Below are 25,848 nucleotides of genomic sequence, written 5' to 3' on the forward strand. Positions count from 1 at the left end.
ATGCTGTATCCGCGAACCTGGTGCCGCGCTTAGCGTTACGTCTCTCGCCGCTCCGGACAGTCCGGACTATAATCGTCGCCACCGCGCCACGTCTCTTACCGCGGTCGCCTCCCCCCACCACCATCGCTGCTACCACCCCAACACCCCCACCGTCACCCTTTCCCCCACTCGCATCGGTCGCTACCACCACCTTATCTTCACCACATCACGCTGCTCCACTACTAGCAAAACCAGCGTTACTACGAGTATCGTGCTCGCGGCTGGAGAACCCTGAAGACGGTACTCGGTTGCGACAGCGCAGAAGCCGCGAACGAGGCGATGCTGGTGGCGTTTGATAGTGGGGGGGAAGGAAAGAGGCGCGAGTCGGCCGCGGTCGCGCGCGCGTTGGCTGCTCTCTCCTGCCGGACTGCAACTTCCCGGATATCTTTCCGGTAAACTTTCCTCTCCTCGCCGGGGTCGGGAGGAAAGCCCCGACTTTTCCCATCTCGCTCGCTCCGTCGCCGGGTTTTCACGCGTCCGGACGTATCGTCTGCCGTCCTGGCCCGAACCGAGATCCAGGATTTCCGACCGGCGGGAGAGACGCCGACGACATCGCGGGCTGCGTCGCGAGACCGGAAGAATTCGCCGGCGATCTTTCTCCTTCTCTCTTTGATTTCCTTCCGACGAGACGTCAGGTCCGGCGTGATAAACGTGAAAAGTGTTCTACGCGCTCGTAGATAAGACTTGTGCTAATTGCGTGTTTTTTTAAATAGTGACAAAGTTCGAGATAAATCTCTTGTGCACGAGATTCACGCGACACTCTGTATTGGGCACCAATGGTAGCAGAGAAACTTGTTTTATTGTAAAATTTGTGAATCTGATTAGTGTATGTTTTTAATTTTGATCAAAGCTCTCTCTCTCTCTCTCTCTCTCTCTCTGAAAGTATATACCAAATTCACGAATTTTACAATAGTTGCAAAGAAACTAATAAAATCTCCGGTTTGCCCGCATATATCGCTCAGTATTAATGATGTTAATACACCTCGACATGCAGCGAGATCATACCATCCGACCATGCGACCCGCAGAGAGTCGCATTGTATTTATACACAATCCTCCTTGGTTGAAAATATAATATAAGGATATCTTCAACGAGCAAAATCGCAGTCACTATGGTATTGGGCTTTAAGATTTACGATCAAATGCTTACGATCAAATGCTTGTTGTATTTTTGTTTGTTGATAATCTACTTATGTGTTATATTGGTACCATTTTTTAATGTTACACTTTTCTCTGTTATGCCATAAGGTTACGTGTTAGACAACTTTTTATCTAAATTGTGAATGGATTTAAAATTTAGCGCCGAACTTTGATAGAATTTTCTTTCAACAAATACAGAATATAATATCAAATTTTCATCAACTTCGTAGCATTTTGGGAACGTCGTTAAGATATGTGCGTCGTTCTTACTTCAAATGTCTCTTTAAGATGAGCAAATGCATCATGATAAACTTTATACGATTAGTGTCCGTTAAATATGTATAATCCAAATCATATATAAAATTTGTCACCCTAAAAAATCTTGCTACTCTAATCGCACGAAGATCCCGTTTGTAAGTCACGCTATAAACGCATTGCGCCTACATTTTAGTAAAAGATTCAGAAAAATCAGAAGATAATAATAATAAAAAGGAATAATCTTCAACAACAAATGATAATAATAAATCTGGTATTAAATTTACAGTGACGATATCATAATGGCGACAAATCTGGTCCTGCAAATAATGGTGGTGCGAAGATGACGTAGCATTTTGACAAAATAGCGACAAGAAATGAAGACTCCAGAGAATGAAGAAATTGGAAGCGATGCCGGATTCCTTCGAGTGCAACGTTTGCAAGAAATTATTTTTGCAGAAAGTTACGTTTGCAGAAAATCATTAGCTGTACGATTAGCATGTAACCAGGTATGCTTGAACAACCTGAAGCCGTCATTTTAAACTCTACTATGGCGATGCTAAAAATTATCAATAATGTTAATATGTCTAGATAACGAGGAACATGCCAATCGATGCTCTCATCAAAAGTCGAATTGCGCAATATACTAGTGAAGTCGTAATTGCGGTATTTTTAGGGCAATATCTAACCTTACACTTCTCACAGTAACCGACACGTGTCCCCCAAAACTACACATCGGTAATAGCGTATAGTCTACTGAAACTTTAGAAAAATCGCGTCTCTCGTCATCTTTTCGCATTCGCGATAACGCTGAATACAAAAATACCGCACTTACGTTAATAAAATTTAACTTACGTTGTGTCAGATGCATTTTTATTGCATAGGTTTTGCCATTCTTGCCTATCAATACTGCTTTAGGTCCAGTTGCAATACGTATCGTGACAACTACTTTTCACACTTGAAACGCTTGAGGCACCGGTATAATAAAACACTCGCACGGTACGAGATGTATAAGATGTTGCATATTTTAAAATTGCATATGAAAATTCTGAGATTGCCTACAAAGGAATTAATCGAACGACTCACTAATACTTTAACCGAAAACTTTCCGATAATAGCTTTTCAAAAAATAACGCGATGTACTGTGCTGACTGTGCACTATGAGATTCTTATGTCCAGTAAGGACATGACAAGGCTACTCGATGGACTTCACTCTCTAAATACTCAAAGAACAATAATACCGCCTAGTGATTTCCCCTCCACTTCCGAGTCGAAAGTTTCGAGAAAAATCTTGAAAGAGAGGGAGAAAAACATGCTTTATTCCGTTTAACAAGAGATCATGGTTGATAAAACATAAAGAACGATAGGGCAAAAATTTCCAGGTAGGAATTCTGGTTGCGCCAAGCCTCAACCAAGCGTGAGCCAAGCGTGAATTCACTGGACCAAGCCTGGCTCGAGACTGGGCCATTTGTTATTCCTACCTGGGTTAAAAGTTTTCATGAATTTATTAACATGTATAAAGTAGTTATCACATGAAATATCATACGTGAGACAATGCAGCATAGCGATCTTGAAGTCATTATAAAATATATCATATATTCTAACGCATATAATAAATGTATCAATGTTGACCATTGGTATAGTACGCGCGATCTGAATAAAAAATCGTGCAAAAACAACGGTATGGAATATGTTAATACAGAGTTACAACTTTATTCTACGCTTTTCTTAACTGATAGCAATGCTCGGAAACTAATTAGAAATTATTTGAAAAAATTGTGTCCGTATATAATTACCGATAAGTAGGTAAGCAAATTTGTTATCTCTCGCTTATCTCTGTCTAAGAGAAATAATAAGATATGATAATAAGATAATGATGTACAGCAATCAATCCATGTTGAATAATTTTTGGTAAGAAAAAATCTTTTCAGAAAAGATTTATGATCGAACAAAGGTATACTCAAAAAGCAAAGGAAGCGAAAAGAAAAATATAAACGTCTTTCCTCTTTTTCTTTTCACGTTAGAGAGAAAAAGAGAAAATATGGATGACGCCTATGCATGGATGTAAAGGCTCAGACACAATGACAAAAATAAGGAATAAGATAAAGGAATAAGGAATAAGGGAATATCGCATCTCATTTCAGTACACGTACATTAAGCCTCCGTCTCGTTTCTTTCTCCTTAGGACATAAAATCTCTTCGAAGCAATTGCACTGTTCTAGGCGACGTTTATTCCCGTTTTGGTTTTCAAAAATATAGAAACAAAGAAAAGAGAAGGAACCAAAAGAAGACAGCCTAAGAAAGCGGCTGTCGGTTTGTCCGGCGTCCGCCCAAAAGTTGTCCCAAAGCACATAACACAGATCGTTCTAACAATAGTCGGAAGCAATCCATATTGCCAAAAGTCACAAGAGGTGCTTTTACACTGCATCGGAAAACAATTTCTGTGCATTTCTGTTCTTGCAACTAAAAATTTCTGTTCCTTGGGAACCATGCAGACGAAAACTCGGTTGTAGCAACAGAAATATTTCAGTTTGTACTATCGAATGTTTTGATAGTGGAAGCGAATTCTCTGGTGCTCTAACCATTTTTTTTCTCGTATATAGTAACAATAATAGCGGTTGATGCTACCGAGTTTTTTGGTTGTTAGAAATATATAGTTTCCGTCACCTAAACAGCCTTTCAGTTAATGTACCAAGACTTTATGTTACTGCAACTGAAACTGACTTAACAGAATTTCTGGTTGTTACAACCGAGTTTTCTTTTCCGTATAGCTGAATATTCTGTTGTGGTAACAGTACATTAGTAACAAAAATTTTCGATTCTTCGAATCGAAAGCATTTGTTGATGTAAACAGCCTGTCAGTTAGTGCAAAAAGGCTTGATGTTACTGCTACTGAATCTGTACCAACTGAATATTTCTGGTTGCTACAACCGAGTTGTTTTTTCCGTGCAGTTGTAAGTCACAGCCAATCAAAGAAGAGATATGTTGTAAAAATGTCGTTATCAACATGTCCTAAGCAATTAAGCAGAATTGCTAGTAGTACTACTAGTAAGTAGTATTACTTTCTTCGCAAGCAATATTACTTCGGATTACTTCCCCATTTAAGTTGCGTTCAGAAACTTTACTCGGCACAGCGCATCGTTCTGTCTTTGTTATTCACTAAAAATTGAACAAGGACAGAACGACGCTGGTGTGCACCCGAATAAAGTTTCTATAAACGCAGTCTTAATATCTATTAGAAATTTCAGTTTGTGTTCGAAAATTTCGAGAAATCAAACATGAGAATGACAATGAAAATTCTCTATCAAATTTGCTGTACAGTATCAATATGAAAAACAAATATGGAAGATGATAAGATAAACGTTCATAGTTGCTTACATGAAGTTAACAAGATACAGATAAATTTGTCACAAGACCAGATAAACAATCACAACAGTTTGTAAAAAAATTTTATAAAATTTTTTAATATAACAAGAATGGAGAGAAGAAGACAGCAGATTGTACAAACTAATTTTTATTAAGTTTCTGATACTATCTAACTATCCTACAAATTTTGTATGAATTTTCACGAAACATTACATATTGAGAAGTATAGTCGACATTCGAATGTATTTTCTTCGTTAATACTATCTATTATCCGTTGTAGTATGTATGTTTAAAAAATTAGCATAATTCTATTGTGCTTCCATGCTCGCTTAGCAGGCCGAAACCTGACCTCACCCTTGCGGTACCAGAAACCCCAAGGACAGATACGGTGGAAAATTGTCTGGTTCACGTGCGTGCACATGGTTTCACCCCCGGCGCATCTCGCGTGTGCATCGAGTGCACGCGCGAAGGGTTGATTCGTACTCCCTCAAGGACTCGAAGGACGCACTCTGAGCTCGATCGCCTGACGATTCTCGCGATGCACGCGATCCGCGCGACGGTTTACCGAGCACAAGTGAGAACTCTTCGGGGAGCATTTTCTAAAGAGAGTGCCGCCTCGGATCGACGGAGGAAAACGGAGAAAAAGTAATGGCGGGACGCGAAAGAAGCGGCAAGACTAGACTGGACACTCTCGTCCACGTCGTAACTTTTGAATCGAGAGGGAAACCGGATCTACCAGACAGCCGGGCGCCGCGAACTGCACCCCTCTTCGATAACGACAACGAGGGGTTGCCGGCCATTCTTCTTCGCGTATTATAACTTCGACCGTTGATCGACCATTGAACACTCTTTGAAACTATGAGCTTGGACCGAGTTTAATTATATTATTTAATTTAACTCTTCCTTTATATATATATATATATAATATGTATTATATACGCGCATATACGTAGATAATTATCATTTTAGAGATTTTGCAGCACGTATGCATTTTTCCATAAAGAAACGTGATAGAAAACAAAAGGGAAAGTGTAGTTCTATACCAGCGATGCTGTTAGCATGCTGTTCAAGTCAGCAGTCTGACATTGTCATTATTCGCCGACACGTCTTTTCTCATGGTTATCATCTTCACTTTTTATGAAATGCATATACCTAACAAAACATTTTAGATCTTGTGTAAAAAAGCATTTTTTAAAACAAAACAAAAAAAAAAGATAAATTGAATCTACCCATCAGAACTACGTTCGAAAATTTCACTCGGATACACACCAGTGTCACACATTCTGTCCTTGTTCAATTTTTAGAAAATAATAAAGATAGAACGGTGCGGAGTGCACCCGAGTAAAGTTTTCAAACGCAGCCTAGCATGTGGCATCGTTGTGAGTATAATCAAAGCACAAATTAAGGTTTTTGTTTTTTAATCTACACTATAACTTTTGTCTACAATATATACTTTTTCTTATAGAAAATCAGCACGTTTCTAACATCTGACACTTAAGTCTCCGCTTCTTTTGTAAAAAATCTCTGTGTTCCGCTTATTTCTATCTAAAAGCGAAAATTTTGATATGTTCCACATTTTCTTCAAATGTTTTAGTTATTTCGTTATTTGTCACGTATTTTCAAGTTATTCACATTAACAGCTAATCAAAAAAAGATGATCGAGATAATAAACCAGCCCGTCGCTAATGTCTCCTTAAACACACGCTAACTACAGAAACGGAAACGGTCTAATTCGTAGTCCAATTCGTGGGGAGATGCAAAAATGTCTGGGATGAGATAGGACCGTCTAATTGGTGAAGCGGTATAGGTGGAAGAACAGAAGAAGCCGACGATCCGATCGACGGGATCCGCGAATGTTGTTTAAGGTCTAGACACAATGTTGGACCCTCGAATTAGTGGTCTCCCTACGCGCGGTGCCTCTACGGTAATTAACAAAATTAGTCGCAATTAGAGAGTGGGTCCGAGAGGACCGAGAATGGCTCCGGCGCGGCGTGTCTCTCTACCACGCGAGAGCCAACCATAAGTAAGGATCCTGAAGTCACGTCGGTGGAACGAGGAGACTCGTCGTCGTGCGTTGCGTTTACGCCAAGCCTTAATGACTAACCGTCTCGTTCGAAAAAGTCTCTAAACACGAAACTATGGAAAAGGTAGGCCTGCGATTATAGCGAAGGCTAAAAAGTAGGTATGCCCCTTCCTGGTAAATGGCTGAATTGTATAATTCGAGCGTAGAGAATGACTCCGTTAATACTCGACGAGCCGCTCATTTTTATCCTTCGTGCATGGAAGCACGTACATGTACATATGATATTTGAAATTAAAACATCATATTTTTAAGACTACGTTAAAATATGTAGCAAAAATGTCACGAATGTTTTATCGAACATGCTAAATATTGAATATTATTGACCATGAAACAAATGAAATCTTTGATGGAGATTTAAGTAAGAATAGTCGTTAATTAATTTTTGTTTCACCTTAAGTTTTTTTCTTTAACATAATTTCTATACATATACAATGTTCCTAGAATAATTTGCAAAATTTGGGATTACGTGACAGGTACATTGAACCTGTTAGTTATCAAGTGTACAAGCTGATAGGACATCAGAATAGAATGCGACCGGCCCTTGTCCAACAAGAGAACCCTAAATATCACATAGTACCTGCCGCTTCGTATTCCGAAAGTTGGGTGACTGTCAGCACAATACAATACTGGTTGACCGTTTTCCGTTCACGAATAATTTGAAAGCACAAAGATCTTTTATATTACTTAAGCATTGTTTACGAAGTTTTAATTCTAAAGGTCCGTCCTGTTATTATTTTATATTATTTTATGTTAATTATTTAATAAAATATGTAATAATTGCAAAACTGGAATGGTGCAATTATTACAATCATGCAATCAAGACATTAAGCGGATCAATATTAGTATAATAAACCAGTGCATTCAATACAAACTATCGCGATAAATATTCGAGATTGTAAATTATTATAAAGATATTAATCATTTCTTGCTAACTGGATAAAATAATCATATATAAATTACGTATTAATAAATAGTAGTAACATCGTATTTCTTGTTTCAGATGTTTCTATTCTCGATGTATTAATGAGATTCTATCGTGAAACAGCGTTCGATATTATTCCGTGGAGTTTAGTAACTCGAACGAGTTTCCTCCGGGCACCCTTCCTCGTCAGAACAATATAAAGCATCGATCAGGCCAACTGCGACATAGTGCATAAACGTGCGTCGACCGTAAGATAATAATAGTTTATAAACGCATGGGTACAGTTACCGCGAGGGTGGTAATCCTGTTCGCGGATCGAAGATATAAACTACAATAGTCTATAGCCGCACATTCTCGAGTGAGTTTGTTCAATGTAGTCGGACGTGTTGCCTTCAACGCGGGCGAAGAATGCAGAATACGTGCAGCTGAGACTATCATATATAAACGGACCATCCCGAGCTCCTTATCACTCTCAATAAAACATTTGGCCACTGTTGAATCGGCTCTCTCTCTCTCTCTCTCTCTCTCTCTCTCTCTCTCTCTCTTTCTAATAATAATTGCTTTTCAATACAAGTGTATCAAATCTTAATATCAGTCTATCAATTCCATTATTATTAAAATTCTATATTTATTTAATAAAAATAATTGTTCACCTTTTTGTACTGAACTGTAATAACAGAATCCTTTAATAGGTATATATTTCTTTCTTTTTTCCTTGCAAAAAAATGTGAATACTTAACGACAGATTGTTATCTACAAATGCAAAATAAAAGAAAAATGTTTTATTTTTTATAGTATTAAAAAAGAGCAGGCCTCGAACTTGAAACGTCTAGGATTCTAGCTCGTCACCTTACTCATTCGGCTACGTTTATTACCTATTTCCTCTTCTATTATATTTTACAGTTTTTATATTGGTTTTCATATTTATGAAATTATGGAATTTCCTTAAAACGATATTTTTTTAGATTGATTTGTTTAATGATTGTTACATTCTTGGTCTGGATAGTGCTTATTACTGCGTTGTATATTACTTCACAAATCTATATACTTAGCTTTGTGTAAGGATCTACTGCCGCGGAACTTAATTCGAGGAACACTATCCTCCTTATCGCATACTTCCATGCTGTACACCGCGCTTTTGACCGTTGATTACGTCACGCTGCCAGAAAGCCCGACTGTGGAACAGCGCGCGGAACGCACATAAAGGCGGTAGATAAACGTAAGGGGGCATTGATCGTCCGTCGCTCCTCCATTCACGAAGTTGGCGGTTATGGCTATACTTATGTACTTAGGTGTATGTACACCACGTGCGCACACGGACAAGCTCGTCCCGTGCGCGTGCACACGAGCGGCCCTCTCGCGTGTATAGAGCCTCGCGCGCGTAGTCACCAACGAGAGCTTGGATACGGCCATGCATGGTCACGGCACATACGTCGGCGGAATCGTTCGGGGGCCGACAGAGAAAAAAAGAGAGAGAGAGAGAGAGAGAGAAAGAGAGAGGGAAAAAGTAGCCCTGACCTTCCGCAAGCCCGCGACCGTAACTCGCGATAAAACGAAAGGACGATGACGTCACTGGTACCCCGGCCTGTCGATCCGACTAGACAAGTAGACTACGTCGAGAGGGATCAGTGATCTTTGACGCAAAGTCGGCCCACTTTTCGCTCACACTTGAAAAACGTGAATAATTCGCGAAATATCAATAAAAAAATTATATCGGTATTAATCTGAAAGATTTTGAAAAATAGAAGAAGCCTTTTCATTTAAAGACAAGTTATCTTTATGGAATATTTCCTCTGGGGATATGTCTCTGTGACAAATTAGTTGCCAGATGTAAATATTAAAATATCCTGATAATATAAATTTCAGTGAGAGGCAGTGATATTGTTACTCTCTCGTGAAAATTACATTTGCGATAAAACTGAATCGTAAGAATAAAATGTTAATTTTAAAATAAAGTTTATTCTTTAATATATATATATATATATATATATATATATATAATTATCGAAATATATTTATTATAATGTTAGATGGATAATGCACAAGTAATATGAAATAACTTCGTAAGAAATTACACATAGCCTTTCTATTATCTAATTTCTAATAAATTACAAATACTAAAGATTCTAAAGAATCACATTCATAGATATCATGTTAAAGAAATATCAGAGCTAAATGTAGAAATATCTGAATGTCGCTATCCTATTCATCGTCACGGTCTTTTACTGCTTTCCAGCGTTATTAACGATAAATATTTTACGACCATCGAGTACCAGTCTCTTTCAAAGAGTCTCCTTTACCTGAACATCCTAAGGATGGTCCTCCCAGCAAGGTTCCTTTCCCACCCATGACGCAGCAAGATATCTCGGGCGAGGTGCGAAAATAATTTATTGCATGAAAAAATCCCCATTCACACAGTATAATCGCCAGAATAAATACAAATACTTTTCCCCCCGCGCCATGACGTCGTGCAACGAAGGCGGATCGCGACGCCACAAAGTACGGCGCGAATATTGAGAGAGACGAGCGAAATGAGCAAGGGGGTGGTCTCCTCCGCTCTTTTCTTCTTGGCGAGACAAACGGCCTTAATCTGTCCGCGCACTAAAAGGTGATCATAATCGTTCCTAGCTTCCAGATTACAGTAAATTCCGGCGAGCCGATTACGTTGTACGTTACCGAGGCGGGTGTCATGTTTCTGTCGTGTGGTCTCGAACCGGTCCGATGGTGGGTGCCTGGATGTCAAGTACGCTGTGCAGTAAAATGGAATTACTGAAAGTGTACGTCGAGAAAAACGGACATCGTATAGTAGCAAACGAAAGAGGCAAAGAAAAAGAAAGAGAGCGAAGAATGTTGTCCACCTTTATGCGCTCGTTATTGCGTATCGGTACCGGATTTGCCTCTAGTTTAGAGTCTCAATGCAAACATAAAAAAAAAATAAAAGAAATCAATGAATGCTCCCAATCCGATTACATCGGAACTTGGAGATGGTTAAGGAGTTACAGAACTTTAAAAATTTTTAAAAATTAAAATTTTTTTCATTTTTCACCAGTTTAAAGTCATATAAATTTGAATCTACAGATTAACAAGTTGTAAGTAAATCAGTAAAAATTACAAAATATACGTTCCAAAATTTTAAACGCGCTTTTTTTTTCTAAAAACTGTAACGTTAGTTAATCTTATGATTTTTTTAATTGCTGAATACGATGGTAGCATTTTTATCCGTTTGAACCCATGGAAAAATGGTCAAAATTCGTCTTAAAGGGGAAATAAGTCAGTTTTAATTGTAATTCGGTTAGTGACGTTTTTGTTTTAATTATTTACTTGTACCTATTATCAATTACTTGTATTATCATTTAGTTATATACCTTCTTTTTTTTTACTAAAAACTAAGAAAATACTTCAAAATACTTCAGAAATGCTAAATCTAACATGTCAATGATATAAAAATTAAAAAAGATTAATTTCTTAAATTAAAGAAGTCAATTTCTTATTCAAAGAATCTTAAGTCTCGTCAGATGTGCACTTGCATACATTGTGTAGTTTTAACAATAAGTCCAGTGCTAAAATAGTGGACTTTTACTCTATTTAGAGAATTTTTTAAGGATGGGTTCTCTAAGGATGAAGGGGAGAAAGATAGACTTTCGTTTAGAGCCCTATTAACCTTTTCGTATTACATTGTATAGCGTTTCGTAAATTTATTCATTGTCATTAGAGTCAAAAGAAGCTTCGACATAAAATATATTCATTATTACAATTACTATTAAATTAAAAAATAAAATTTTTAATGAAGAAATTATAGATTTACTGTTACAAGTGATTTATTCCGATCCTTTTACGGTGAATTTTGGTCCCTTTCCCACGGGTTTGGACGGATGCTACCATTGTATTCAGCCACCCAAAAAACATAAGATTATATGGATAACTTCCATCCTTAGGTAGAAATAAGCTTATTTTACCCATCGTCCTTTCCTCCGTAAGCCGAAAATAATAATTGTAAAATTAAAGAAAATGTCCACTTTTTATCTCAAATATTTTACTGAAGCTAATACCTCTTAATTGGTCACCATGCAGGCGCGCGCGAACTGGAATGATTATTTAGGACGCCATTATTGTTTATTATTTTAATATTTTTGTTGGAATTTTTTGAATCTTAATTTTATTATAAAAAATATATTTTTTCAACAAAAGAACACTGATCTATCTCTTTGAATAAAGCTTTTATATGGTGTTGAAAAGCACCTTATTAATACGACGCGTTTTATTTGCTAGAAGAATAATTTAAACGTAAGAAAAGAAGGTAACAATTACGCTTAAAATTAAAAACGTTTTAATCATTATTATATTTAAGAGACTAATGAGGTCAAAATAAAAAATATAGGCTGCAAATGATGGGCATGAATGTGTCCATAATTTTTAGACCTGTTTAGAATTAGACCTGTAGTCTAAACAGATCTAAAAATTATGTCAGAGATGTCAGAACGAGAACGTAGGTAATCCGAAAATCGGATGGTGGTCATACTCTTATGGAACTTGGATTAGAACACACACGTTCTCTTTATGTATATATCGTCACCATGCCGACTCAGGTAAGCCGTGACATCTTCATTCTGTCATCTATGCCTGTAAGCTAGCTTTAGACCATGTATTTTCGTTTCGGTTTGAGTATAGTGACAAGATTAGTAACACATGCTACGTCTCACTGTTTGCTAATTTTCGGAGTAAAAACGAGGATCACGAATTGTGCCGCTGATCCCGGGGCGTTCGTGATGTATAAAGGTGCCAATACACGAGACGCTGAAAATGAGCGTCAATAAGGTGAACGTGGTGGTTTTGCTTTGACGCTATAAAGCGTCAAAGAAATGAAGTTAAATTTGTTTAATATTCAGCGTCGTCGCGCTGAATCGTCGTTAATCGCCCCAGTACAATCAAACATAGACTTCGAAATACGTAAAATATTAATTATTTTCAAGTAATATCTTTAAGTAATAATATTTTATGGATATATATATAAATAAAAGATATTATTTCTGAAGATTTTTGCTTGCTGAAAATGAGCGTCGAGCGTCAACGTGAAAAGGCACCTTTAATGCGGGACACCAATAATCGTTCGCGTGCGAACGAAGGCGCGAAGAACGTAACGGAGATACAAGCTCGATATGCCGTAGTACAGGCTGATCAACCGGATAAGGGTAATGACTAAATGGTAATATAGGAAACGCCACGTCTCTTTACGCATGACGCGCTCCACGTCGTCGCGACGCTCGTGTTTTATTTTCGGCAATCCGACATCTCGTTTTTTTCAAAATAGCTCCACATCCTGCGAATCTTAATATAACTCCTTTCATTGTGACAACATTACTACATTTTTGGAATCGGTTCGGAGGAAGCGAGATTTAATGACGTTAAAAAAAATACAGTGGTTCCAAATAAAGCGATTGGACACGTTGTGGAAATAATGTTGTCACATTGGTGACCAGTATTATGTGACAATCTTATCCGTGTTATTTAACAATATTATTTTCACGATGTGTCAATCGCTTTATTTGAATCCACGATATTTTAACATCGTTAAATCTTGCTACGTCCAAATGGATTCCGAAAACGATGTGTTAAAAATACATTGTCGATTTTAATTCCAGAATCTATATGTGATTACGGGATCAGCATACCTAAAAGACTTGCCTGACGAACATATAATAGACGAAAAACACAAGCAAGGTTCTGAATTAAAGCCTCGAGGATGCGGACGTAATGCGGTAACAAAGAGCCGTTAAAGAAACGCTCGGGGTTACGGCTAACCCCCTCGCGTGGGTTCCAAGGTTAAATCGCGCGTAGCCGAGGGTATCGCGCGAGACCTTTATGTATGCATTTTAGGAGACGAAACCCAAGAAGAGCGTAACGCGTAGGTTACACGAACGGCTGGCTCGAGCCCTCGTCGAGGCGCGCGTCTTGGAAACTTACAGCGCGCCTGCGGCCCGAAACACGTCCCTTATCGTTCTAGTATCTCGCGCAATGCCGATGTTACATGTTCGTATCGAGTGTCATTAAGTGTGATTATATAGCTCCGCCCGTTCTCGTGTACACCAGCCGCGCGGCACGAGGGGTGAGGTTCTTTCGTGCCGTCTCGAGGTGAAGGGCTGCCCGGCGGGTGGCTGGCAGGGGTGGAAACTCGCCTTCCAGGTCGATACGTAATTTATTGCCATATCCGATATTAGAGTATCGCGGATGAAGGGATTGGCCGGGATGATTTGCCTGCGCGAGTTGCGCCGCGAGGAAGACACGGTGTGCACGCGCGCGGTGATTTTTCCTTGTTCGTTATTCCGCTGTTCCGCCTTGCTTATTAATTCGATGCCCATTATCGCAAGTACGTTACGCTCAACGTGCGATCATTTCTTCCTCTTAATATTGCACGTTGTAATTTGTAATGTAATTTATAATCGTGATTAATAGGTCAATAAACGATTAATCGACCTCATCTAACGCCAATTGAGAAATCGATCCTCTTGCGAAAAACATTTATCGCGCGAGCTGAATCTTTTTTTTTTCTCACATACAAGTTTGACCCGGTTCTCTGATCAGCGGTAAATTTATTGACGGTTGAATCGCAGACGAGCGCGCTCGCCTCTATTTGGATGTGCCCTCGATGCGATGAGTAATTTACGCGTACGCGAAACGTTACGATGCAGTTAGTAAATGATATACGATGCAGGTATTGCTGCAATTGCCGATGGCCATTCGATGGCGATTTGTTCACTGACCAAAATCTTTTCATTTTTTCACAGATATATAATTATTTATATGATGCGTTATAATAATTAATGCGTTAAAAATAATTTTAAACATAAAATAACATTTTTGCGAAATGTAATTATCTAATTGTAAAGGCAAAATAAATAATTTTGTTTCGTAATTGTTGTATGTTATGCATAATTACGCATTTTTAATGGATTGAAAGAGGAAGAAAAAGGTTTATTTATCTTAAGATAAATATGTAAACTAAAATGAGACGAAGGTTTACTGGAAGAACCATTTCGAAATGAAACGAAAGGAAAGTCACGTGGCTTCTTGGTTCTATGAATGAAACCAAGAACTCCCGTTTTCGCCCTCGGGACAGAACCGGGTGTTCCCATCATCTCGCTTCCTCGATGGGAAAGTAACGAACCGTTGGGCACGCCGGCCCTGTAATTTTTTAATTACGTAAGCGCTTCCCGTAGTCACTCAGGCCGGGTGACTTGCAACCGAAGTCTGCTCCCTAATTTTTAATAACACCTACAGCAGGAATACTTGGGAGTAGGTTTGTGGGCGTTACAGGGACCGTACTGCCCAGCAGGGAAAACAACAGGCCAAAGAGCGAGAAAGCAAAGGGAAAGGAATGGCGGGAAATTTCGATGGCACTGTTGAATCGAGGTATCATTACGGCCGATAAAATTATAACGTTCATGAACTTAGAAATATCATGCAAAAAAATTGGAGTCTTTCCTTAATACACCGGATGTGGTTAAACTTCGCGATAAATATAATGCGAGAATTTAAAAGACATATTCGGCCGTACAATAAACACACACAACACATAAAATAATTAGTAAATATAATATAATTTTTCATGAAATTAGATAATCTTCAATAAATTTTTATTAACACGTTGTCTGCCGGACAAGTTTTATATGTTTTACCATATAGAATTTTCATTATCATAAGCATATATGGTAAAATATTCTATTATTTTACGTTGTTATCTAGCTATTTTTGTGATTCAAAAAATGTTTTTGTATTAAATATATTTATTTTCTACAAGCATTTAGATACGAAAAATACAGATAGCGTCGGTTACAGTGATCATCAGGGTACCATTGCAAAGTCAGACATCAGTCACAAATATAGACATAATGAGTGCTTTCCATTTAGTGATACAAGTGTCGTTCTGTCTTTGTTACTGAATGCTAAGAAAAAAAATATATAGATAAAACGACTGTGTTAATTTGTGTTGACTTGTGTCACTAATTGTAAATAGAAAACACTCAGTATAACTAGACCGAGTGTTATTGAATGAGAGCAGAAGCCACATAGAAAAGATGTTATTTGGAAGAAAAGAACTCTATTTTATGCCCGTTTGTTTTCTCTTGTTTGCGTGCCCAAAACAGAGAGATTCTTTTCTATTATACATACACCTCTATCCATACTCCTCAAATACAGGCAAACACCGAATATACTGTAGTATCTATGGTCATTGATGACCACTGATGGCAATCAACGTGCTAAATTATGTCAAAGTATAAACAAGGAAAAATATTAAAAAAATGTCTATTCATTTTCCAATATAAATCGTAATGCTCCAAGTTAGAATAAAATTGAAAAGTCATATAAATGACAGATTTATGCTTAACACAATTATTTGTTTAAACGTAAATAGGAGATTTGGTCAGATAAGGCGCCGATATTACGAGCTTTCTGTGAATCTTGTTTCTTTCATACCTCGCCGTGCTATTTTTCCTCAAGTCATGTTCCCGAAAGCAGGCTTGCGGCTCTCGGAAGACCGAAGAGCGTCAGCCGGTCGAGCAATCCGCGAGCTTTATTATGCGCGCGATGCGCGCGCTCTAACCGGGGCTTATGAATAAATATCGCGATTTCCGTCGACGAGATCGAAACCCGAACCCCGGCATCGACGGCGCGGCAAACACAACGGATCGATAAAAATTCGTCCCGTACAGCCAGGCGCCATAAATATTCCAATAAAGGTCGGCTGTGCGTCGTCGAGCCGCCTTCGGAGCGTTTCGTCTCGCATATGCACACAATCTGGCGTATACGACTTGTCTGCGCGTGGGTATGTGTGTGTGTGTGTGTGTGTGTGTGTGTGTGTGTGTGTGTGTGTGTCTGTGTGTGTGTGAGTAGTGTAAAAGAAAGAAGCTGACCCGTTGTCTCACAAAACGAAACGAGAATCGCCGATTCTTATCCTTATTCGCTTGCTATATCCTTTTTTTCCTGCTGTAATAATGTTTCGCGAAATGCTTCGTGTCCGATGTTTGCGTCAAGATCGAGTAGATTTTACATTATTTTGCATAGGCGTCAAATGGTAGAAGGCTTAGGACGAAATCTTAATTTTCCCTAATTCATCGCTCTTACTCATTAATACTTATAATGCAGGATGAGATCGGAAGAAATGCGATGTTACGTTTTTAATTACAGTTTATACCGTTTGAAGAGTAAAAAAATGCTAGGACTAAAATTGTCTTAATACTGCTGTCCCCACATGGTCGATGCAGATATCGAGAAGCAATAAAGAATTATTATCGTTCCTATCTGTATGCTTTGACGCGGGTTAATCCATGCACACGTCACGGCCATTTCCCAGTAATCGTCGTACATCTTCGTTTATTCGCGAATACATGAAAGCCGGCTGGATACAACGTGGAATTATTCCAGGCCGGCGCGAATATTGCGCTATCAACGGCCATTGTTAATGTTACTATTTACTCATTGCTATCATCACAATTGTCATCACGACAGACAGTACGTGGCACTAATTATCGTCACGGCAGCCTATTGTTCCACTTAAAGCCGATTGTTATCGTTACGCAAATTACAGCCAATATAGTTTGCGGGCAGTAATGATTTCGCGCCGATATCAATTCCGACGATCGTGCGATATAGACGATAGACGTCAGTCCGATAATTGTAGGACACAGATCAAAAATGATTTACGCGTTGGCAAGATAATTCTTTTTTAAATTGAGAAGGTCGGTATACGAGAGATCAAAATTATATGCTCCACTTGCTGAAATGTGACTGAATAATATTGCTAAACTCAGCTAAGAATATGTGGTCAATATTTAGAAAAAATAAACATGTTATGACTGCAAAATGTATAAAAAGAAAAAAGTAAATACTGAAAATAAATACGATAAAAGTTTATAGAGATTCTAAAGAAGATGTGAAGAGAGAGTACGACTATTTTTTGAAAAATCTTGACCCACATTTATGGTTATTGAAAACACGGCGAAGTATCTAGCGGAACACGGCATATGAATCACAAGTAAGAGTTGCAACACGCGAGTGTAATCGATATTGGCTTTTCTTTTCCTAAGAAAATTAGATCAACGAGCTCGGTATAAAAATACGAAGCAATCGGCTCGGAGACGTGACGGATGTCAGTGTGCGGTAATAGAATGCTTCACGAGAGTAGTATTGACTGCGTAATCGGCGACTGTAATTAAAGAGATGAAGAAAAATGGAAGCGAGAGAAAAAGAGGAGAGATAGAGAGGAAGAAATAAAAAACCGTATACTGCGAAGCGTATACTTCTCGTCAGGTATAAATCACCGCGACGGGAAAAATCACTTACCGCAAACATGTAAATTAACAGCACATCGAAGAAACAGTGCCTCGTAAAAACGACGGGCGCGCTCATTTAAAGCTCACTCTCTCTCTCGCATGGATAAACGCTAAGCAGCGTTTGTTCGCATGATCGATGTCGGGAATCATTAAATCGCAATTGTGAATAAAGTCGTTCGGGGTCGGAGCGGCAGATAGGAATCTCCCGATCGTAATTATCTATTTCTGTTTATATAAATCACCGGAGATCAATTAATGCGAGACGGGGGGAAAAAGGGGTGTAGGAAAGATAGAGCGAGCGGACGAGCGCGGAGGAGAGAGCGATAGCACGCACCGTTTTATAATACGAGCCCGAGACGTGCTCGCGATCTTAAATCAACGTCCTTTTCCCCAGCCGAAGATAAATCTTGTCGCACCCGGCACGGCTTAATAAATATATGATTGTGTATAGAAATGAAACGTTTTGTCGGTCGCCAGGGCTACTTTTACGATCGACGAATATGCGTCATCGGTATTGCCTGTTAAACGTTTCGATCCGTGGTAATATCCAATGATATTAGAGAGGGATTAACAAATGGCCGTGAGCATTGTATACAGCGCAATGTCTCATACGCTGATTCAGATTCTAATGGAACCATAATGGGAAAATTCGCGAACAAAATAGAAAAAATTGCCACAGCAATTAAATTACATCAGTAATGTTTTATTTTGAAGAAGGAGAAAAAAAGGAAAAATTAATTACGTGTATATATATCTACGAAATTAGATTGTTAAACATAGACACCATGGAATTTACTATCTTTATATTTGTAAAAATTATACAAATAAAAAACATTGTACAAAACTCATCTATTAATAAGCTGATAAGATCAGAAGTCAATTTACATTGATCTGATACTGATTGTGAGTTGTGAAATTATAATCATATATATATTGCAATTATTTATAAATATAGATAATACGCATGTAGGTATATAAATAATTGCATTATATTTAAATATATTATGCAGCTCGTTTTCTTTTCAAGAACAAGTCTTCATGGCATCGATGCCTCACTCGCACAAAGAGATCCGTCCGCAGCAAGCGCCGCGACGCAAGTGCAAGCGTCTCGGTCCGGTGGCGTCTCTTATTAGCTGCTAAGGCGTCGCGACGCCTTGGTTGCAGAAAAATCCGCGAGATGGGGACGCCCGTAAAGCTGCGAGCTTCGAGAACGGAATGTGTGGGAAAAACATAGCGAGGCGTCGGCGTCACGACGCCTGGAAACTCGCGCTTCGAAAGCGCGTCGTTTTCTTATTGGCTCGCAAGAGCGCCGATTACACGATTTAAGGCGTTTCGCTTATCATTCATTTGTAATTATTAAACGATATAAAAGACGTCTACAAAGTGTTATTTTTCTAGCTAATATCTTGGCATTGCGAAATAGAGGACCCTGTATTTTAAATAATTGGACACGCAATTATGTAGGTACAATTGCATCGTAGGCATGATTATATAACATTATGGCATAATTATATGTCGGTCTTTTAAGATATAAATGACCTGGCGATTTAAAATGTCATTTAGAGGCTAGTAGACAGCAACTGTGACAATTAGCGTGTATATTTTGCTCAGAGTTTCGCTCGAGAGGACACAATTCGCTGAAATTTCTCCGTCCTCTGGCATTATTCCATCCAAAATAATAATCCCCTATCTGTTTCCCTAAATTATTAATAGCAAGAAGATTATTTAGTTTCCGCGCTAGCCGCGCGCGATTTCTAAAGCTGTGCTTGTCGGGAACAGGAGAAGCGCGCATACGTTCAAGCGAAGTCTCGCGCTCTCGCGAAACGTTGACCTGTGCATTATCGCGCATCCGCTTGCACTTGGAGTGCATCCACCCCGTTGTCATGGGAATACAAAGAGATTCGGTGCGATAGGCACCTAAGTGAAGAACGAAGCGCAGAACGGCGGGCGAGGGGAGCGAGCGGGGCGAAAGAGGAATGAGAAAAGAGGATGCATACAGGAGGAAGGGATGGTTTGCCGTCCGTAGTCGAAATTGCCGGAGAGGAAGGTTGTCACCTACGTTTCCCCCCCCCCCGCGAATTTCCACACGCTTCTCTCCGCGCCTGCCTCTCCCACTCTGCCGCTTTGCATCCCTTTTTCATCCTCTCCTCCTGCCCCGCTCTCACCCTCGTTTCACCCCGAGAATCTTCACCCGCCCGTTGCTCACCGGCCACCCTCTCGCGAGATACCCGGAGATCGCGAGAGGAAAGGGGAAGAGGAGCAGGGTGAGGAAGACGGTGGAGAAAAGGCCGAAGGTGGATGCCGGGCGGGGTAGGTGCCGACTCTGAGCATAGCTAACTAGCTGAATCTGAATCAATACTTACTTCCGCCCCCGAGCACTTCGCCCTCCCCTATCTTCTCCAGCATCCCTCCGTACACCCGCGTCTCCTCCTTTCATCCGCGAATCCCACCGACTCGCGTTGGAGGAATCCGAGGGCACACTCTCTCGAGTTCTTGCATCCCCGAGGAGTCTCGTTCTCCCCCTCTCCGCTTCCGCTTCACAAGAATAGCGTTCCTGATAGTCGCGATGGCGTTGCTTGATCAGCTCCCGAATTCACGCTTCCGCGATCCGTGCCGATTCAATTCGCGAGTTTTGTTTAGATTCCCAAATTTTGGAATCCGTGTAGTGGAAAGTGTCCGATCGTTTTCGTTTACTAATTTACTTTCACAGTCGTGTTTTTTATATTAGAAGTTAATGTCACTCTGGATTGTGAGAAATATTTATAATTTTAAACAAACATATGTAAAGCAATAGGTAGTCTCCAACGTATTTATTTATTCACAAATTTATTTTCTATAATAGTAATTACTATCGCACTAAAAAATATTAATATTGTAATTTCAATTAAAAAACAAAATGCTTGTTAAAATTTGTTTCAAATTCAATTCGATTACTCTGTTACATCGTGATAGAAAATATCATTATTATTTAAATAAGCAAAATTACGTATTTACTTAAATATTCACATTTATTTCGTGCTGTTAAAACCATCAATTTAAATTATTGACAATAATTGTATTTCTGATTCATAACATCTCGAGACAAGATGTCTCAATGCTCTTACAAGCTTCTAACGGTCTTCCAACTTTAAAATTGGTCGCATTCACTATCCGATGTGCTCGATGTCTCGATAGGGAGGCCATTCCGAGGGGATGTTTCCCCTACGGTTCCATAGCACTACTCTCCACAGTTTTACGACACTATCCTACCACGGCACGTTTAAGATTCGAGTCCTTACGTTTTAAGCAAAACGTATAGGAGACTTCAGAAGTGTGTTTTCAGAGATTCTAGTTTTACTTAAAAACTTAACGCATCGCAAGTGTGTAAGATTTTAATGAAATTTATCAGTAAAAAATTATGAGAAATTGTAAAGTTACTAAATCTCCGTAACATAAGATTGCCATTAATTAACGTTAAATTATAGTTAAATTATAACTCAAATAATTTATTACTACTTGATTCTTCACCCGATTTAGCGTATTATGTAATGTAATTCCTGAAGCTCTTACATTGGCAGTATCGATTAAAGTTGGTATAAAGCAACATTACGAGGGAAGCTAATGTTAAACGAGAGAGCATGCCAAAGAAACCCAAAATGAGTTAGAGTCACAATACAATGATGCGACCGAAATGATAGATTAAATCAATCTAGACGAAATAGACATCAAAATCCATCAATCTTCATCAAGATTTGGCGCGATTAAATCAGAATGTCATGGGATACTAAAATAAGTCGGCGTGTAATTTAAAGGATTTCCAAGTCCTTCACATCAATGAAGCAATTCATCAATCATCGCTTCTTTAAGTTTAATTCAGCATAATATTAAATAATTCTTTAGTAAAATTCTCGAATGTAAAACTGTCATTAGGGGTTATTAAAAAGTATTTTAAATATATATATATATATATATATATATATTGGAGAGAAGTATTTTTAATATATAATATATATCTGTCATAAAACGCGAAATCGCTTTAAGCATTTTTTTTGTTAAAAAATAAGTACTTCTCTTCCCTTTAGAAAAAGTATTGACTAATCGTGCGTCTGTAAACGCCTGGAAATCCACGATTGCAATTTGTGTCAAAAAAATCGGAGAATTCTCGCAATAGCGAAACGATCGCGACGTTATGGGCTCTCGCGCGCGTTCATATTTGCGTCTCGAGGTCGTCGTCGAGGGTGGTCGGCGGGCGGTGGAGGGAAGCGCGAGGAGGAGGTGAATGCAGTCGAAACTTGGTATTCGCGCGGCGCGCGCGTCAGGGGGAGAGAAGGCGTAGGTGAGATTACGACGAAATCCGTGGCAGAGTCGCCCTCGCCAGCTTTGCCATGAGGAAAATTTAAAAAAAATTTCTCTCCGCGACTTCTTATTTCCCTCTCAACATACAGGCGCAATTGTCTTAAAAGAGAGAGAGAGAGAGAGAGAGAGAGAGAGAAAAAGACATCTGCGAAAAATACATAAGACAATTCTACGTTTGTACGTTATTCTAATGTCGCTCCTACGACGGTTGGTCTATTGTAATGATGGGTTACAACTTTTTTTTCTCCTCTATAGTTATCGCGTCAATAATTAATACGCCACGATGCGTCGCTCGGTATAAAATATTATCGTAGATGCTACCAACGAGACAATTATACTCCGCGGCGTACTTAGACGCGCTCCAAAGACGAAACGTTATATCTTTTTTCTTTACACACGTCACGATCTCGATTATTGTTGAAGAAAATATCATGTGCGCCGGTCATTTCCATCCGTAGTTCGATGCACGCGCGCGCGCGACCCGTCGCGCTTCGCGACGCCGCGCGAGCGGGCGACCGACCGCGCGGTTCCGCGCGCGGATTTTATAATTCCCCGGGTTGTGAGGCGCGGGCTAATTGTGTAGCGTGGGTGTGAATATGGTTTATAGTTCGACAGAGAGAGAGAGAGAGAGAGAGAGAGAGAGAGAGAGAGAGAGAGAGAGAGAGAGAGAGAGAGAGAGAGAGAGAGAGAGAGAGAGAGAGAGAGAGAGAGAGAGAGGCTGGCCGCGGGCCAGGCGAACGGGCTCACGTGACGTCACGCGACGGAAATACTCGACCGGGCTAATTAGGCGAGGCACCTCTCCTCCTATGCTCGAGCGCGAGCGGAACCCATGCGCGTCGCGATGCTCCGCTCCGTTCCGCGACGCGCTGCGCCGTTGCGGAGTCGTGTGTCGGCTTATGCCGATGACGGAGCCACGCGCTTATGTCAATAGGCGACGTCAGATTGACTGGTTAGTTGGAGCGTTCCATCCCGCGCGCGTCTCTACGAATCGATTGGATTATTTCAGTCGCGCGGATGAACGCTGTCCTCAAAAGGCGATGGTTTTGATATCGCCTTAGAAATCCGCGGAGAAATAAAAATCCGAGGTGAAGAATGTTTTCATCATGGGATACGTGTGTTAAATTGCGACATCGATCCCGAGACAGCTAAGAGAGCTTCAATTATCGCGAATAATTTCTTTCTATTAAGGGTCTACCTCTTAGTATTTCCATGCATTTCAGAGATATTGAAAGATATTGAGAAATATCAGTTTTACGCAATTATAAGATACGCTCCGTCTCGAAACGAATTATGTTCATGCGGCGCAAAACGATACGGCCACAAATTTGTCGAGAAAGAAACTCTTTTTCCCAACATTTTAATATTCTTGGAATTGGAGCTAATTATATTATTAGATTACACGGGAATTACATTCTTGTGCGACTTCCGCGCTACGCTTAGACGTGAAAGTATCGGCGGCCGCCGCGGTCTTGATTAAAACTTACACAATCGCCCAGGCGTTATACCGCCAGGGTACAGGCTCGTTCGATGCGTGTCACACGCCACGGCAGACGGAAATAAATCTTACGCGGCCATTACGCGCGCGTCCCGACGGACACTAATCACGTCCGCTAAACCACGGGGACCCTAATTAACCAACGCCCAATCGCTATTTCCTCGACAGCCAACAAAGTTCAATTCGCTGCTCGCGCAACTCCGACGCGATTGGGAACCCACGCATTTAATTTGCATCGGAAACGGCGCGCACTCTTTTCTCCGTCGTCGGGCACGAGCTGTGTAATTAGCGTTGCATAGCAATTAACTGTGAATCGAGGGTGCGTGCGTGCGTGCGCATACACGAGGAGGCTCAAGACGGCAAAAGAGGGCAAAGGAGAGAAAGAAGGAGGCGAAGGAGGACGAGAGGAGGTAGCGGAAGGTACGCACCTCTCTCCCTCTCGCTATCACTCTTTCTCTCTCTCTCTCTCCTCTCTCTTCTTCTCTCTGCTGGAACAATGTAAAGCGCGTGTAAACGGCGCAAATATGAGGGGTGGGCAAGCGGGCGTGACTGCGTTAAGTCAAGTTAAGTCGAGGTTAACTCCCTTAATTACTCAGATTTAATCAGCGCCCCGGTGTGTACACACACCGGGGCTCTGGCATAACTAAACGGGCGCGGACGCGAAGAAGACATACGATGTTGGAAGAAACGGGGGGAGGGAGAGAGAGAGAGAGAGAGAGAGAGAGAGAGAGAGAGAGAGAGAGAGAGAGAGAGAGAGAGAGAGAGAGAAGAACGTGAAAGGGGCACAAGGAAAAGAAAGAGACGGCTGGAGAGGGATCGGACAAGATGCTTCGCTACTCATGGTGCACCATACGCGAGGTGTCGATGGTGTGCGCGTGTATACGTGTGTGGGAGCGCGTACCTCCCTGCGCGGGGCGTTCGCACGGAATGGAAGTGGAAGGGCTCGCTTGCTTGCTTACTTAACGAAGATTAATCGCGCTTAAACCAACCGCGCACGGGCGCGCAACACAGCGGCGCGCGGACCTCGAGCGTCGAGCCGCATTCTCACGTGGCAACACGTGACCCCGCGAAATCTTGACCGTGATCGCAAAAACGGAGTAGTCCCGCGGGATCCACGATCCGCGGGGGGATCACAACAGAAAGACAATTTTGGCAATCGAGACGTTGATATATCGATAAATATATATTTTGTTAATTTAAGTTACAATGCAGTACTAAATATATTTTTTGTCAAACTTAAATCGACGGATTTTGTCTACGTGAGAATTTATAATTTATCAAAATCTCTATCATTTATCTTTAAAAATTTATTCGTAGCGTGTGTAGACCTGCGTTATTAAAGAAGAATTTTTAAGTAGTTGACCCGATCAAAATTGACCCGATGCCCAAAATTGACACAGCAGATGCCGAAACGATACGCCGCGTTCGATCAACCTGCAGGCAGACGGCAAGATACGGACGTATCGAGAGAGGAAGGAATGCTGATGCCATTGACGAAGATTAATGGGATACGCGGGACTTGATGTATCGGCGCTAATTGTTAAGCGACACCGCGAAATTCGACCTAGCGTCAGGAATTAAAGTGATAAATACGTGCCGCGAGACCGCCGACGAGCCGGTACGCGCACGCTGTGTGGGAAAGTTAACTCACTGGTCGTAGCGCAGATATGTTGCAAAACGATCCGCGCGTAATGATAATAGGAATATGGTGCGGAAAGTATAAAGGAAAAAGTAAAGTAAAAGGTTTTCCATTTACGACCCGTTGCGCGGATCGCATGTAAAATTGCGACGACGTTTATCCGCGAGGAGAGAATTAAGCGCGGTGATTACGTTTCTCTTTAACCGCAGCGGCCCGGGGTTAAAGTAACCCGAGGAGTCATTATTCA

At 40.3% G+C, this 25,848-nt stretch overlaps 1 long non-coding RNA gene across 4 annotated transcripts; it reads left to right on the forward strand.

Annotated features, from left to right (window-relative positions):
- Window positions 1–59: 59 nt before the first annotated feature.
- LOC143898126 (uncharacterized) lies at window positions 60–5,125 on the forward strand. Of its 4 annotated transcripts, none has more exons than XR_013257104.1 (3): window positions 60–1,153; window positions 1,723–1,942; window positions 2,025–5,125. It is a non-coding gene; the product is annotated as an uncharacterized LOC143898126 (long non-coding RNA). The 4 variants fall into 4 exon arrangements; XR_013257103.1 differs by lacking the exon at window positions 2,025–5,125 and adding an exon at window positions 1,287–1,591 and having other exon boundaries at window positions 1,723–2,011; XR_013257105.1 differs by lacking the exon at window positions 2,025–5,125 and having other exon boundaries at window positions 60–865; window positions 1,002–1,153; window positions 1,723–2,011.
- Window positions 5,126–25,848: the final 20,723 nt, after the last annotated feature.

The sequence above is a fragment of the Temnothorax americanus genome, unplaced genomic scaffold (genome assembly GCF_048541705.1).
Source record: "Temnothorax americanus isolate GAGA-0224 unplaced genomic scaffold, ASM4854170v1 Scaffold22, whole genome shotgun sequence".
Taxonomy (NCBI): Eukaryota; Metazoa; Arthropoda; class Insecta; order Hymenoptera; family Formicidae; genus Temnothorax; species Temnothorax americanus.